Raw genomic sequence first — 17669 nt, forward strand, 5'->3', positions numbered from 1 at the left:
TAGCACGCATGACTAGGTTAGACGATGATAAGTGTTAGACGATGACTAGGGTTAGACGATGACTAGTGGTTAGAGCATGACTGGGTTAGACGACTGCCATGGACTAGTGTTAGCACGATGACTAGGTTTAGACGATGACTGGGTTTAGACGATGACTATAGGGTTAGACGATGACTAGGGTTAGACCATGACTAGTGTTAGACGTATGACTAGTGGTTAGACGGATTGACGGGTTAGACATGACTAGTGTTAGACGAATTGACGGTCCAGACGACGTTAGACGAGATGCACTAGGGTTAGACCGATGACTAGGGTTAGACGCAAGACTCAGTGTTAGACTGATGGCACTAGGGTTAGACGTGTATGAGACGATGCACTCAGTGTTAGCACGATGACTGCGGGTTAGACGATGACTATGGACCGATGACTAGTTTTAGAGATGACTAGGGTTAACGATGAAACCACTGCAGTGTAGACGATGACTAGGGTTAGACGATGACTAGTGCTTAGACTAGACGTGCACTCAGTGTTAGACGCATGACTAGGGTTAACGATGACTAGTGTTAACGACTAGATGGGTTAGACGATTGACTAGTCGTTAGACGTATGACTGTGTTAGACGATGACTAGTAACAAAGTTAGACGATGACTAGTGTTAGACGATGACTAAGTGCTAGTGAACTGACTAGGGTTAGACGAGTACTAGTGTAACGATGACTAGTGTTAGACGCATGACTAGTGTTAGACGATGACTAGTGTTAAGACGATGACTAGTGTTAGAGATGACTAGTGGTTAGACGATGACTAGTGTTAGACGATGACTAGGTTAGACGATGACTAGTGGTTAGACGCATGACTAGTTGTTAGACGATTGACTAGTGTTAGACGATGACTCAGGTTAGACGATGACTAGGTTAGACGTGACTAGGTTAGACGATGACTAGGTTAGACGATGACTAGGTTGACGTGACTAGTGTTAGACGATGACTAGTGTTAGACGATGACTAGTGTTAGACGCATGACTAGGGTTAGACGATGACTAGGGTTAGACGATGACTAGGTTAGACGATGACTAGGCGTTAGACATACTAGGTTAGACGATGACTGTGTTAGACGATGACTAGGGTTAGACGATGACTGATGGTTAGACGCGATGACTCAGTGTTAGACGATGACTAGTGTTAGACGATGACTAGTGTTAGACGCCGATGGACTAGGTTAGCACGCATGACTAGTGTTAGACGCATGACTAGGTAGACGATACTAGTTAGTGATGACTAGGGTTGACGATGACTAGTGTTAGACGATGACTAGGGTAGACGATGACTTAGAGATGTTAGACGACATGACGATGGGGTTAGACGATGACTAGTGTTAGACGATGACTAGGGTAGACGATGACTGGTTAGACGATGACTAGTGTTAGACAGATACGAGATGTTAGACGTGACAGTGTTAAGACGATGACTAGGTTAGACGATGACTAGTGTTAGACCGATGACTAGCTGTTAGACGATGACTAGCTGTTAGACATGACAGGGTTAGACGATGACTAGTTTAGACGATGACTAGGTTAGACGAGACTTAGTGTGTTAGACATGACTAGTGTTAGAGCGAACTAGTGTTAGGACACGACGGTAGCCCTGAAAACGCGGGAATCCTGCGTAAAGGCTAAGCATCCACCCTCTCTATATGGGCCATGGCGCGTTTTGGCAGACAGGGGGCGCCCAAAGAAGACGGTGGCTCCTTTGTTAAATGTGGGCGTGAGAGTATGAAGGGCCGGTCTCTAGAGTATTGGAGGATTGTTGGCAAGGTATTGGAGGCGGTCTTATCGGGCAGCGGATATTGGGAGGGACATGTTGGACGGGGTATTGGACGGGATGTTGGGGAAGGTATTGGAGGATGTTGGAGCGGGTATTGAGCGGGATGTTGGTAAGGGTCTTGGGAGATGTTGGAAGGGTATTGGGAGGGATGTTGGGGAGGGATATTGGGGCAGGATGTTGGGAGGGTATTGGGAGGGCATTGTTCGGGCAAGGGATTGGGAGATGTCTGGCGAGCGGGTTCTAGGAAGGCGGTATTGGGAAGACGGCATGTTGTAGGGATGTTGACGGGGTATTGGGAGGGATGCTTGGGCAAGCCGTAGTGGGAGATGGTTGGGAGGGTTTAGCAGCGGTATTGGGAAGAGATGTTCCGGCGAGGGTACTGGGAGGATGTGGGCAGGGATGTTAGGCAGGCGGTATTGGGAAGATGTTGGGAGCGTATTGGGAGGGATGTTGGAGGGGGTTAGGAGGGGCTATTGAGAGATGTTGGGAGGGGTATTGGGAGGGATGTTGGGAGTGTTCACGAGGGTATTGGGAGAGTGGTTGGGAGGCGTATTGGGGGTGTTGGGAGGGTGTCAGGCAGGGGTATTGGAGAGATGTTGGCGAGCGGTGTAACTTGGAGGATGTTAGGGAGGTGTTGAGGAGGTATTGGCGAGAGATGTTGGGAGCGTATTGGGACGGGGATGTTGGAGGGTGTGGAGGCTATCTGGAGAGATTTGGGGTCTATTGGGAGGGATGTTGGAGGGGTTTAGGAGGGCGTAGTGGGAGACGATGTTGGAGAATGTTGGGGAGGCGCGTATTGGAGGGATGTTGGAGGTATTGGAGATGTGGGACAGGGTATGGGAGGATGTCTGGGAGGGTGTAGGAGGGTATTGGAGAGATTGGGAGGATGGTTGGGAGGGTATTGGGGAGACTTTGGGAAGGCGTATTGGGAGGGATGTTGGGAGGGGTGTAGAGCCGCGTACTTGCGCGAGATGTTGGCGAGGGTATTGGAGGGATGGCTCGGGCAGGAGTTAGGAGCGTATTGGGAGATGATGTTGGGAGCGCGGCCTATGGGAGGGATGTTGGCAGGGGTGTTAGAGGGTATTGGGAGAAGATGTTGGGAGGTATTGGGCAGGATGTTGGGAGGTGTTAGGAGCGGTTAATTGGCGAGAGATGTTGGAGGGCGTATTGGCAGGATTGTTGGAGTGTGAGTAGGCGCTAGTGGGAGAGATGTTGCGAGAGATGTTGGAATGTTGGGAGGGGTATTGGGAGGGATGTTGGGAGGGGTGTTAGGAGGGTTATTGGGAGGGGTATTGGGAGGGATGTTGGGAGGGGTATTGAGGCTAAAGCCAGCGTGTAAGTGTTAAACACCTTGCTGTAATCCCTCAGCGCTTGGCCCTTGATCTCCAGGTGATCCCCAGGCTTCAGGTGTGTGTGTGCGTGTGTGTGTGTGTGTGTGCGTATGATCCCCAGGCTTTAGGTGGGAGCCTCTCCGTGAGGTGGCAGAGATCAACCAGGTGATGCCTGATAATACCCTGAGATTTATACAAGGTGGTAAAAGAGTGGTGGGGAAGAGAGGGGAGTTGCAGGGAAACAAGGCTATAGAGAGAGGGGATATTACTATGGCCAGAAAGCCAGTCTGTTGTTGTGACATTGATGTGTTCATCCCCTAGGTAGCTGCATTGCACTGGGGTGACGAGGAGTCAAGTCTCAGCAAGGTGAAACAAAGAGACAGGCAGGAACCTGCCCAGGATTAGACAGCCATCATCTGAAACGCTAGAGATGGGCTACAGAGACTATCACTACAGGAGCTAAGCATTCACTGGAGCTACAAAGGTGTCTGGGGACAGAAAAGCTGTAACGTCATGTAAATCTTGGTGGGACAAACCCCCATTTTTTGTATTTTTATGCATGCCAGCAAAGCCACTACACAACACAATACAAAACTAAATCATACATTAATTGCACTATAACTGTGACAAACGGTGCCCACAAAACTGTTAGGCTCTAAATAAAGCTGTCCCAACAGCAGAGCTTTCTTTTCAGCACCACTGCTGAAAACCCTTACCACTGCTACACCTGGCTATCAGTGGAGCCTTGTCTGGCAGCGAAACAGTTAATTCAGCCTAATTTACTGCCTTTTAAAAGAACATAGCTGATATGGCTGACTTGCTTAAACAAATATGGTTTCTACTGACAACTGAGATGAACCAACTATAGCATAAGGGGACGATGATCGGATAAGAGGTAATCTGTAATTTCGATTAAGACATTAATGAGCGAGCTAGGATGGACGTAGTCAATGTAACTATTTGTTCAGCACTTTTGAAATGTACAGCGACAGAATTCAGAACATGGGCTGTTCATACAGTATTATCCCTGTACACCAAGTCAGAACTGTAGGATAAATAAAAGGGGCATATAAGCAGACAATGAAAGCTCTTACAACATTTGAGGATTACATTTCTCTAAAACAGGCTATAGGCTACAGGCTATAGGCTATAGGCTATGTGCACCACCAAGTCAGAATAGCAGGCTAAGTTATGAGGGGGAAAGGGACCAAATTCTCAGGGTGAGGCACATGGGCTACTAACAGATTACTACACAACATACACATAGTATTACTTTCTTAGCTACAGTATACATATCTCCCTGGCATATTGTATGATTTATGCAGCAGCATACAAGACATTTTTGGACTCACCTTGTTGTGCTGTGCTCACTTGAATAGGAAGGTGGTGCGGCGGTCCTTCTTGTGGGCAAATTTTGTCATCAGTTAGCCACTGATTCCTTCCAAACCACTCATTGTTGAATTTGCGATTTACAACTTCTTGTGTAATGTTTATGTCCAATGCCTGATGAGCACCGATACGTTTTCTCTATAATTTCTCTTCATATGAGAAGAATTAAAAGGATTTGTCAGTAGATTGTTGACTTGATTCATGATGATGACTGCTTGTCTATCATGCTAGCTAAGATTCTGAAAGTATGATGTTGACATGATCAGTCCAATCAAAGCTACTGTAGATATAATGCGATTTAACATAATTTTATCTGTGGCCAATGACCTTGAGCCGTCTTGGATGGGTACTTCTAATGTAAGTCTATAGCAGCACCCAAGGGGCTTGAATTTTCGAGCTCTCCCCATAGATTTTGCAGTGACATAGTGTCCTCATGAGTGACAGAACACTGAGCCAATCATGGAGCACCTAGAGAACATTACCAACCCCTAAGCTCCATATTTTCCGCTGGCTGCCCCACCACCACAGAAAGCACTGAGCTGGGCTGAAACAGCTGCATTTTGGAGCTGCTTTACTCAAGAAAGCAAAAAAGAGACCATGTTCGTATGCAGCTTTATTAACGCAAAGATACTTTTTTAACATTGTTTGCAAACTGATACGTGACATGTATTATTGCCAAAATAACATGGAGAACAGGAACACACACACACATGTCTTTTAGCTAAACAGGTGGGGCTCAAAACAGGTATCCCCACCTGTCCTGAGTGACGGGTTGCCACCGGTCACTACTGTTACTGCCACTGACCTGGGTCAATGACAAAACAAAAATACATATAGACCTACTGTATACACATGCACACTGGGAAAACAAAGTCAGTCAGTCCTAGTCTACAGTTACTGGCCTGGTGTCACGTTCCTGACCTGTTTTCTATTGTTTTGTATGTGTTTAGTTGGTCAGGGCGTGAGTTGGGATGGGCAGTCTGTGTTGTTTGTTCTATGTGGGAGTGTGTTGGTTAATTAGCCTTATATGGTTCTCAATCAGGGACAGGTGTTATTCATTTCCTCTGATTGAGAATCATATATAGGTTGGCTGTTCTCACTGTTTGTTTGTGGGTGATTGTCTTCCGTGTCTGTGTCTGTGTCTGTGCACCACACGGGACTGTTTACGGTTTGTTCGTTTTATGTAGTCTATTCCTGTTCGTGAGTTCTTTCGTGTCTTTATGTAAGTTCCATGTTCAGGTTTCGTCTACGTCGTTTTCTTATTTTGTAAGTTATTCAAGTGTTCTTCGTGTTTCGTCTTTATTTAATAAATTCATTATGTCATCATACCTCGCTGCGTATTGGTCCACCGATCCTTCTCTCCTCTCCTCGTCCGAGGAGGAGGAAGAGCTAGAGCACCGTTACACCTGGTCTGAGATCTATATGGCTTCAGCCATCTCCTCTGACTATCCTTGGGACCAGGCTATGGTCGAAGCTAGAAATAACTCACCCTAAAACATCAGCCTTTCTACTGTGTGTGGTGGCTAACAAAGGACTCATGAGAGCCCCATCTAGAAGCAGCCAGGCCAGGGGGTTTCCATGCAGAGCCCAGCTGGGAGAAGTTATGTATACTCTACTCCATCCTGAAGCAGGCATGGTTCACATGTGTCCAACTCAGCCCGGCTCCTCTCTCAGCTCGGCACGTCTCTCAGCTCGGCACGTCTCTCAGCCCGGCACGTCTCTCAGCCCGGCTCCTCTCTCAGCCTGCAACGCTTCCACAATGCTCTCAGCTCGGCGCTAACGCGTTCTTCCGCCCGGCGCTCTCTCAGTCCACGAGGACCTCATATCTCAGTCCCCGGCATTTGCCTTCTGAGCCCGGCTACTCTCTGCATGCCTGGCATCTCCCTCAGTCCCCGACTCCGGGCTCCAAGCACCACTGCCCCGCCTCTAAACAATCAACGTGTTTGTTTTCTAGACTGGGGGCCTGTCCCTTCATGTAAGTGGAGCGGGTTGTGGTGTGGGGTGGTGCAGTGGCGTGTGGGTGTAAGTGCGGGAGCAGGAGCGAGTGGCCGACCGGCGAGAACGTACGCAGTAACGGGTCTGATTCGAACGTAGGAGACAGTGGATCATTTAGGACTTAGGCGGCCTGGGCTCCCCACAAACTACTTTCAGTCAGCATTTATAGATTTATAGCCCTCTGTCCTGTTTTGGTTTGTCTTTCGTCTTCCTGTCTCTCTGTTCGTGCTCGTTCTCTTCTGTCTTGGGTTCTGTCTACTGTTGCCCTGGTCCTGTCTCTCGTGTCTCTGTGTCTTTCTTGTCTCTGTGGTCGTCTGGCTCGGTGGGGGTCCTGTCTCTTGTCTCTGTGGGTCTTGTCTCTCTGTCTCTGTGGGCTGTTCTCTCTACTGTCGCTCTGGCTCTCTCTCGAGTCTCTCTGTCTATGTAGGTCTGTCGCTCTGTCGCTCTGTCTGTCTGTCTGTCTGTCTGTCTGGGTCTGTCTCTCTATCTCTACCTGTCTGGGTTCTGTACTGTCTTTGTGAAGCCTGGGGACAGGGGATTGGGAACATTGTGCATTCTGGTGTGTGTGTGTGTTTGTGTGTCTACGTACAGTACGTGTGTATGTGTCACTGTCCTGTGCTAGCTTTGTGCGTGCATGTGTGTGTGTGTGTGTGTGTGTGTGTTTGTGATCCTCCGTAGCCCTCTCTCTCTGTCTTCTTCCCTGAGACACAGAGTCTGGGACCATGAGGAAAAGCCCAATTAAATCCTTCTCTACATCTTTGTTCTCCAGGCATAATTTTAAACTAGTGTTTTTTTTCTTCATTCTTTTTTGGGGGTTTCATGTGACATTCCTTGGCGTAACCCCTCCCCATGCATCCTCCCCCATAAACCTCACTCCTTTCTCTGCGTGACGTAGATGCCAATTTTTCAGACCATGCAGCGAAGGTTCCCAAAGTCCTAAAATGGATCACTAGCATCCTGACCCTTCATCAGCAGCATATCTAATCATTCTCTAAAGGGATCATGGGAGGGAGGGGCGGCGAGACAAGAGGCCCATTGCTTCAGTAACCACTACATTCTCTGCATGTGTTCTCTTGAGAATCACTCTTCAGTTTCTGACACACAAATACTTTATTATGCTTTTAGTTGATAATGAAAGTCACTGCCAATGTAGTAGCACTGAGTCATTTCTCTGTAAAGGATATGGTGCTACTCCACCAAACTCCCCAAGTAAAGAACAATTACATCCCACACCTCCTCTGCCATAATGTTTGAGTAATCTAGTTCATACAGTATATTACTTCCTGGTTTTCTGACAACAGATTAAGCCTAGCCCTAGTCTTAAACTAAAATTCACAAGCCCCACATCTAAGTGCTCGAAGGACAGGAGATTAGCTTGGCAGCCTCATGCAAAGTGAGGTAAGTCGTTAGTAAGGTAGCAGGATCTCCAGGCCCGGCCAGCACCAGGGTTAGTGAGATAGCAGGAACTCCAGGCCGGGCCAGATTAGTAAGGTAAGAGGACCTCCAGGCCTGGCCAGGTTAATAAGGTAAGAAGACCTCCAGGCCGGGCCAGGTTAATAAGGTAAGAGGACCTCCAGGCCGGACCAGGTTAATAAGGTAAGAGGACCTCCAGGCCGGGCCAGGTTAATAAGGTAAGAGGACCTCCAGGATGGGCCAGGTTAATAAGGTAAGAGGACCTCCAGGCCAGCACCAGGGTTAGTAAGGTAGCAGGCCAGCACCAGGGAACAGGGAAGGACAGGGACGTTTGGCTCCTACTGTCACCATGACCTCAGAGGCTGAGCGAGCCTGGGTCAGCCATGAAACACACACACACACCCTCTCTCCAACACACTCTCCCACACACAGAAACACAGTAGAGAGAGAGAGAGAGACAGAGAGAGCGAGAGAGAGAGAGGGAGAGAAAAGGAGAGAGAGGGAGAGAGAGAGAGCCTCCAGCTCTGGGCCACGTTCCCATCACCAATGCTGTTTCCAGAACACACAGGCAATGCTTTGTGTCCCACAAAGGAAGCTCTCATTGAGGCACTGGGGACCCCAACTGGCCCACTGGCCCCACAGCCACCGGCCCCTAGGAAGGTGCCAAGTCCAACATCTGTGTGGCTCTGTGGAACTCCCAAACATTGTGAGAAGTGAGAAAGAGAGAGAGATCTCAAGGCTTGTTTCTCTTTAGGGCTAATAGGTTTTTTCTTCACTCCTCTCCAATTAATGAACAACGTGTCCCAGCAGTACGACTAGCAATTTGGGTGAGGGTGGTGCTGCCAACAGTAGAGATGAATGAATAGGACATTTCTTGGTCCCATGGAACTGGCAAGTGTGAGAGAGGCCAATGCTGTGTTGGACCCGCCACTGGTGGGGGTGAAAAAAGGTCAAATTTGTCTCCGATGTGAGTGAATAATATAATAATGGAAGGTTGACCTCTGACATTCCTTATGACCATCCTGGAATGAAAAGCTACATTTACATGATGTTTGCTTCACGGTCATATGACATCAATATGATCAGCTACTGCATATTTTATTATGTGTTATGGATGGGCTGTAGATGTAGATACCCTTCCAGTCAATATTACTACATCTCCTCTAAAATGTATTTCCAGTCCCAGGGTTCTGGCTTGTTCTCAATCCCTGATTTAATCTCTGTAGGGAAGATCAGCTCTCAGCCACAGCTGCTGCTGGATTATGCTTCCTGATGTGTCCCCTATGTCCTTCAATCACTGCCGTCATACTTCCTGTATTCTCGCCATTAGTGGACGATGTCACTTCCTGTGGTGGGGGTGTGTGGGCGTCTCCAGCTGAGCCTGGAGAAAACACCCCAACAGAGAGATGCTATGATTCTTACAGTCTCAGGATGGTCGTAGTGTAGATTTCAAATAAAATCTTATTTGTCACGTAAACATTTTACAGCAGGTATGAACGGTGCAGCGAAATGCAAGCTCTCTCAACAGTTATCAATAATATAAAAAGTTAAATGATGATGAAGAATAACAAGTAAATAGAAGAAAGTAGTAAGTGAAGTAATACAACTGGGCTCCTGAGTGGCGCAGATGTCTAAAAATCAAATCAAATCAAATGTTATTTGTCACATACACATGGTTAGCAGATGTTAATACGAGTGTAGCGAAATGCTTGTGCTTCTAGTTCCGACAATGGCCAACGAGTAATCTAACCTAAACAATTCCACAACTGCTACCTTATACACACAAGTGTAAAGGGATAAGAATATGTACATAAAGATATATGAATGAGTGATGGTACAGAACGGCATAGGCAAGATGCAGTAGATGGTATGAGTAAAGTATATACATATGAGATTAATGTAGGGTATATAAACTAAAGTGGCATAGTTTAAAGTGGCTAGTGATACTTTTATTACATAAAGATGGCAAGATGCAGTAGCTGCCATCATCCACGGTTTCTGGTTTGGGAATGTTTTATCTTTGCTGTAGGTATTACGTCACTGATGCACTTTCTAATGTACTCGCTCACACGATCAGCGTATTCGTCAATGTTGTTGTTGGACGCAATGCGAAACATATCCCAATCCACGTGATCGAAGCAGTCTTGAAGCGTGGAATCAGATTGGTCGACCAGCGTTGAACAGACCTGAGCACGGAACTTCTTGTTTTAGTTTCTGTTATAGGCTGGAAGCAACAAAATGGAGTCGTGGTCAGCTTTTCCGAAAGGAGGGCGGGGGAGGGCCTTATATGTGTCGCAGCAAGTTCAGAAGTTAGAATAACAATGATCTAGGGTTTTACCAGCCCTGGTAGCACAATCGATATGCTGATAGAATTTAGGGAGTTTTGTTTTCAGATTAGCCTTGTTAAAATCCCCAGCTACGATGAATGCAGCCTCAGGGTGTGTGKTTTCTAGTTTACATAGAGTCAGATAAAGTTCGTTCAGGGCCATCGATGTGTCTGCTTGGGGGGGAATATATACGGCTGTGATTATAATCGAAGAGAATTCCCTTGGTAGATAATGTGGTCGACATTTGATTGTGAGGAATTCTAAGTCAGGTGAACAGAATGACTTGAGTTCCTGTATGTTGTTATGATCACACCAYGTCTCGTTAATCATAAGGCATACCCCCCCGCCCCTCTTCTTACCAGAAAGATGTTTGTTTCTGTTGGCGCGATGCGTGAAGAAACCAGCTGGCTGCACCGACTCCGTTAGCGTCTCTCGAGTGAGCCATGTTTCCGTGAAGCAAARAACGTTACAGTCTCTGATGTCTCTCTGGAATGCTACCCTTGCTCGGATTTCATCAACTTTGTTGTCAAGAGACTGGACATTGGCGAGTAGTATGCTAGGGAGTGGAGTGCGGTGTGCCCTTCTCCGGAGCCTGACCAGAAGACCACTTCGTTTGCCCCTTTTACGGCGWCGTTGTTTAGGTTCGCCGGCTGGGATCAGATCCATTGTMYTGGGTGGAAGGCAAAACACWGGATCCRCTTCGGGAAAGTCATATTCCTGGTCGTAATGATGGTGAGTTGACGTTGCTCTTATATTCAGTAGTTCCTCCCGACTGTATGTAATRAAACCTAAGATTACCTKGGGTACCAATGTAAGRAATAACACRTAAAAAAACAAAATACTGCATAGTTTCCTAGGAACGCGAAGCGAGGCGGCCATCTCTGTCGGCGCCGGAGGTAGAGAGGCACTGCATCTCAGCGCTAGAGGAGTCACTACAGGCCCTGGTTTGATCCCGGGCTGTATCACAACCGGCCGTGATCGGGAGTCCCATAGGGCGGCGCGAAATTGGCCCAGCGTCATCTTGGTCAGGGGAGGGCTTGGCCAGGGTAGGCTGTCATTGTAAATAAGAATTTCTTCTTAACTGACTTGCCTAGTTAAATAAAGGTTAAATAAAGGTTAAATAAAGGTTAAACAAAGGTTAAATAAAAAACTGGTATGTACACAATAGGATATACAGCACACATGATGAATGTGCTATGCCAAGTATGACTGTATTTACAATATAAAGTGGATAATGTCTTGGTCGCGCAGTTTAATAAATTGTTAGATTTCAAATAGATTCAACAAGTTATAGTTTGGTCCCCCAATAACAGAAGCATGCTTTTTGCAAATAACGTTCGATTTTTTAGCTGTCAAATTACGGGCATTATTCAGAGATATTATGTATATTTGGATGTTTCGAGACCTTCACAACGGGTTCCTATGTGATATAACTGTGTGACTGCCTGGCGGGCTCTGTCTGTCTTTAGGGAAGATAGTACAGAGACTGACTCCATTATGAGGTCAGACTGTGATTGTCCTCACTAGTTCCTGTTGTTGTGTTTATAGCTCCATGGCAGTCTCACAGGGGTTCCTACACACACACACACACACACACACACACACACACACACACAACCACACACACACACACACACACACACACCACACCACAAGCACACACACACACACACAACCCCACACACACACACACACACACACAATGTACACACTGGTGCTCTTTCCCTGACACAGCTTGTTTGAAAACCATGCATCATTACCTACCATCACACAACAGTCACAAAGAGAGAAACCCATCTGCCACAGAACTGCATGGGAATCCCTCTCCACTCTGCCTCAACAAAGGAACTATGTGTGGTGAACACCAGGCATTACAACAGTGGTTTTGGGGGTAGAACTTCTATAGAAGAGCGGGTAAATGAAAGGGGATGTTATAACTCTGTTCCTCTCTGTTCTTGATGGTTCCTCACGTTTGCCCATAGTTTGGGGTGAGGTTTCTGCACGCAATATTCACAGTTAGAGAATGTTCTGCATGTTACTGTGAATATTCCGCACGCATGTAGTCCCATTATGTACTGAGTTTCTGAACACCATATTCACAGTTAGCTAGCACTGTGTGGAGACAGCGAGGGAGCCGAGGGAGAGGTCCCGACCTCACAGTCATGGTCTATTTGTGTGGATAACTCATGCACACACATGCACCTCTCGGCCGGTACTATTGCCAACAATGACTTTTCTGTGCCTGTGAACCTCTCCGAAACWCTCTGCCCGGCTTCTTTCACAGCAAGGGAAAACAAATACTGAGCAACGCAGGTTCAATATAAACAGAGCATCGAGGCTCCCCATGTTTTCTCATGGCATTACCAAAAAAAGTCCCCGGCTCCCATAAATAATCAGGAGTGAAAAAAAAGCAAAAACATAGTTTAGAAAAGAGGAAAACATTTGCTTAACTTAACTTCATTGAAACATCAACTCACACCCGCCCCATCTGAGAGAACTGCAGTCCTCTCTTGTCATATTCAGTCAGTGTAGAGCAGGGGTGTCAAGTTCATTCCATGGAGGGCAGTGGTGGAAAAAGTACCCAATCGTCATCCTTGAGGAAAAGTAAAAATACCTTAATAGAATATTACTTAAGTAAAAGTGAAAGTCACCCAGTAAAATACTACTTGAGTAAAAGTCTAAAAGTATTTGGTTTTAAATGTACTTAAGTATCAAAAGTAAAAGTAAATGTATATATCTTTTCACATTCCTTATATCATGCAAACCAGGCGGCATCATTTTCTTTGTAYGTGACGTCTGAGGGGCACACTCCAACTCTCAGACTTGTACATGTACAAATGAAGCATTTGTGTTTAGTGAGTCTGTCAGATCAGAGGCAGTAGGGATGACCAGCGATGTTCTCTTCATAAGTGTGTGAAATTGACCATTTTCCTGTCCTGCTAAGCATTCAAAATGTAACGAGATCTTTTGAGTGTCAGGGAAAATGTAAAAAGTACATTATTTTCTTTAGGAATGTAGTGAAGTCAAAGTAAAAGTAGTCAAAAATATAAATAGTAAAGTACAGATACACCAAAAATCTACTTAAGTAGTACTTTACACCACTGATGGAGGGCTTAGTGTCTGCTGGTTTTTGTTTTTTCATTCCAATTAAGACCTAGACAACCAGGTGAGGGGAGTTCCTTACTAATTAGTGACCTTAATTAATCAATCAAGTACAAGGGATGAGAGAAAACACGCAGACACTCGGCCCTCCGTGGAATGAGTTTAACACATGTTGTGTAGTGGGTTGACTTTCAACAAAAACATTTCTGATATTTATTCATTGCACAGGAAATAAGAACAAAACAAACATTTTGGCTATTATCCAAGACTTTTGTTACCCAAGACTGAGCATATAGCATTTTGGTTTCACCCCACACAAAGGGACGGATCACAACCGCCACTCTGGCTGCCCACCATATCCTGTTTAGACCAAGACAGGACTAGCTTGGTTTCAGATATGTGTGTGCTGTTTTGCCAGCTTTGGTGTGATGATGACTATAGGAGTTGGCAAGACAGCACAAACAGATCTGGGACCAGGCTAAGCAAAGACCACATCCTGTTGAATCTGCAAACCAAACAGGTTCCTGGTGACAGAGGCTCTGAGAGCATTTACTCTCTGGTGACATGTATTGAAGTGTTATGGCATTCTGTGAAAAACATTCCCCCTGAATTTAGTCTGGGAGAAACATTCTCTAAGAAAAATGGATGCACCGATGTAGCTAGACAAGTCTGAACACAAACACACACATGCACACACACACACCCACACACACACACACACACACACACACACACACACACACGCACACCACGCACACACACACACACAAGCAAACACACACACGCACCACACGCACACACACACACGCACACACACACAACGCACACACGCACACACACACACACACGCACACACACACACACGACACACACACGCACACACACACGCAAACACACACGCACACACGCACACACACATGCAAACACACACACACGCACACACACACGCACAAACACACCACACGCACACATGCACACCACACACACGCAAACACGCACGCACGGCACGCGCGCAGCCACGCACGCACGCACGCACGCACGCACGCACGCACGCACGCACCAGCACGCACGCACGCACGCACGCACCCACGCACACACACACACACACACACACACACACACACACACACACACACACACACACACACACACACACACACACACACACACACACACACACACACACACACACACACTGACACAAAAGAAAAGACAGATTACCGTACTGTGTCAGTAGTGTGTTAGTAGTATGGTAGTGGGGTATGGGGTAAGTGGGAGAGGGTGGTGGTGGCTACATGACCTCAGCTGTAAACCTCTCCCATTTCCCCTCCTCCCTCCTCTCCAGCATGGGAAGCCAGTGGAGGGGGGGTCACAGGCCAGGCTAACTAACATGGGCAGACAGCTGTGGGTCCGGCGTGAGCAGCCGTTACTGCGGGGCCCAGTCAGCCCCCCCAACCCCAACCCGACCCACGCACACACAGGTGGTGAGCCCACAAGCTGTCTGACAGACACAAGGCAGGCAGCAGGCCTCAGCAGGTCAGGGGGGAGAACTTAGGCCATGGTGGGGGGAGAGGGCAGGGGTTGGGGGTAGAGAGTAGGACATTGGAGGGGGAACGGGCAGGGGGTGGGTAGAGAGTAGGACATGGTGGGGGAAGGTGTGGGTGGGTGACCAGCAGACCGAATAGCATGACCTCTAAGCAGAGTGTGGGTTTATACTGTAGTTGTAGGTATACTGTAGTGTCTGTGTGTGTGTGTGTGTGTGTGTGTGTGTGTGTGTGTGTGTGTGTGTGTGGTGTGTGTGTGTGTGTGTGTGTGTGTGTGGTGTGTGTGTGTGTGTGTGTGTGTAGAGTTCCTTGTACCAAGAGGCAAGGGGAGGGAGAGGGCATGACCTGCAGATGGTATTAATGCAGAATGTCATAGGAAATTGTCTGCGTGGCTGTGTCTGCATTCATTTATGCACGTTGTGTGTCTGTGAGCTTATGGTTAGGCAAAGAACGTGAGGTGCAAGTGTCTGTTATTTATACGGGGGACGCTAGCGTACATGCAGGTGTCTGCATTTATACGGGGTCATAGCGACATGCAGGTGTCTGCATTTATACGGTGGTCGTAGCGTACATGCAAGTGTCTGCATTTATACGGTGGTCGTAGCGTACATGCAAGTGTCTGCATTTATACGGTGGTCGTAGCGTACATGCAGGTGCTGCATTTATACTGCGGTCATAGTGTACATGCAGGTGTCTGTATTTATACGGGGGTCGTAGCGTACATGCAGGTGTCTGCATTTATACGGGAGGTCATAGCGTACATGCAAGGTTCTGTATTTATACGGGGTCGTAGCGTACATGCAGGTGTCGATGCATTTATACGGGGTCATAGCGTACATGCAGGTTGTCTGCATTTATACGGTGGTCGTAGCGTACATGCAAGTGTCTGTATTATATACGGGGGTCGTAGCGTACATGCAGGTGTCTGCATTTATACTGGGGTCGTAGTGTACATGCAAGTGTCTGTATTTATACGGTGGTCGTAGCGTACATGCAAGTGTCTGGTATTTATACGGGGTCGTAGCGTACATGCAGGAGTGTCTGCATTTATACGGGGGTCGTAGCGTACATGCAAGTGCTCTGCATTTATACTGGGGTCGTAGCGTACATGCAAGTGTCTGCATTCATACTGGGTCGTAGAGTACATGCAAGTGTGTGCTCATGTGCGTAGTATATACCATCTTGAGCAAGTCAGAGGTGTGTGTGTGTGTGTGTGTGTGTGTGTGTGTGTGTGTGTGTGTGTGTGTGTGTGTGTGTGTGTGTGTGTGTGGTGAGTGTTGTGTGAGTGTATTGTGTGTGGTGAACAGCATGTGATGTTTCAAGTCTTTGTTAACATGTGCATGTCTGGGATGATTCTATTATAAATTCTCTATATCAAAAACAAATGTAAAAAAAAAACTATTATTTAATGAATCTTCAACAGAATGAATTCTGGGGAAAGAGTCTGGAAAAGTCCCCTCTTTAAAAACATGTAGAGAATGTATCTGGGCCATGAAAAGACAAAAAACATTATTTTTCAATGTGCTTATGAATTAATTAAGCGGGTCTGGTTGAGCGGAACCTCTTTAGTCCCTGGGCTCCGGTGGAGGGTTAGGGTGTGTGACCCCAGTATGTTTGGGTTTGTGCTGCCATGGGACCTTCTGAAAACAGCCTGTCAGTGCTGTGTGTGTGTGTTTGTGTCTGCGCGTGTACGTGCATTTGTGTTGTGTGTGTGTGTGTGTTGTGTGGTGTGCTGTGTGTGTGTGTGTGTGTGTGTGTGTGTTGTGTTGGGTGTGTGTGTGTGTGTGTGTGGTGTGTGTGTGTGTGGTGTGTGTGTGTGTTGTGTGTGTTCTGTGTGTGTCTATATGTCGTGTGTCTTTCCTGGCCTGTCCACTGTGTTCCCTGTCAGACTAACAGCACAAATAAACAGTAATCAGGCTAACACAAACCTCACAGTGAGGCTCTCCATACTCTCTCACATCCCTCACCAGCCCCTGCCCCTGGCCCCTCCGCCCTCTGAGCCCCTGGCCCTGACTCAACCTATCAGACAAGGCATGAGTGGTATAATGGAGGTTTAGTGACCAGCCCTTCTGACTGACTGACGTAATTCAAACATGTACACAGCCCTGATACAGCTTGTTAATGCAGGTTCTACATGACTGTGTGAGAAATGTCAGTGTTAACCTGCCTGTCGACTGTCACTGGTGTTACCCATATTACTTAAGCCATGTTTACTTTGATCAGTTATCAGATGTAAACTGTGAAGGTCATGAAGGTCACAGAAATGAAAACTAAACAATCAGTCAAATTCAATCAATCAATCAATCAAATGTATTTAGTGCTATACAGAAACGGAGCCTAAAACCCCAGAGAGCAAGCAATGTAGATGTAGAAGCACACAATTCATGCATCTGGGCCTCAAACTACCTTGTACATTTACAGGCAGATTCTACTGCTTTATGTTTTCTGGTGCTTAATATTCTTAGTGTTGTTGTTTTTTACACTTTTAGTGCTTCTGGTTCTTTCAGGTGTTTTCAGAACTTTTAGAATCTAGCCTGTGTTTCTAGTTATTTCTGGTGTTTTCAGACTTAGAATCTATGCTTTCAGTTTTTTTCTGTGTTTTTCTCAAAAGCATCTATGAGAATCTAGTGCTTTCTGGTTATTTCTGGTGTTTTCGGACTCTTTTAGACATGTCCAGTGTAGTGCTTTAGCCACCCAGGTGCAATCGATATTACAGCAAGTCAAGTGTACTTTAACACTACTAAC

Source organism: Salvelinus sp. IW2-2015, linkage group LG31, assembly GCF_002910315.2.
Source record: "Salvelinus sp. IW2-2015 linkage group LG31, ASM291031v2, whole genome shotgun sequence".
Taxonomy (NCBI): domain Eukaryota; kingdom Metazoa; phylum Chordata; class Actinopteri; order Salmoniformes; family Salmonidae; genus Salvelinus; species Salvelinus sp. IW2-2015.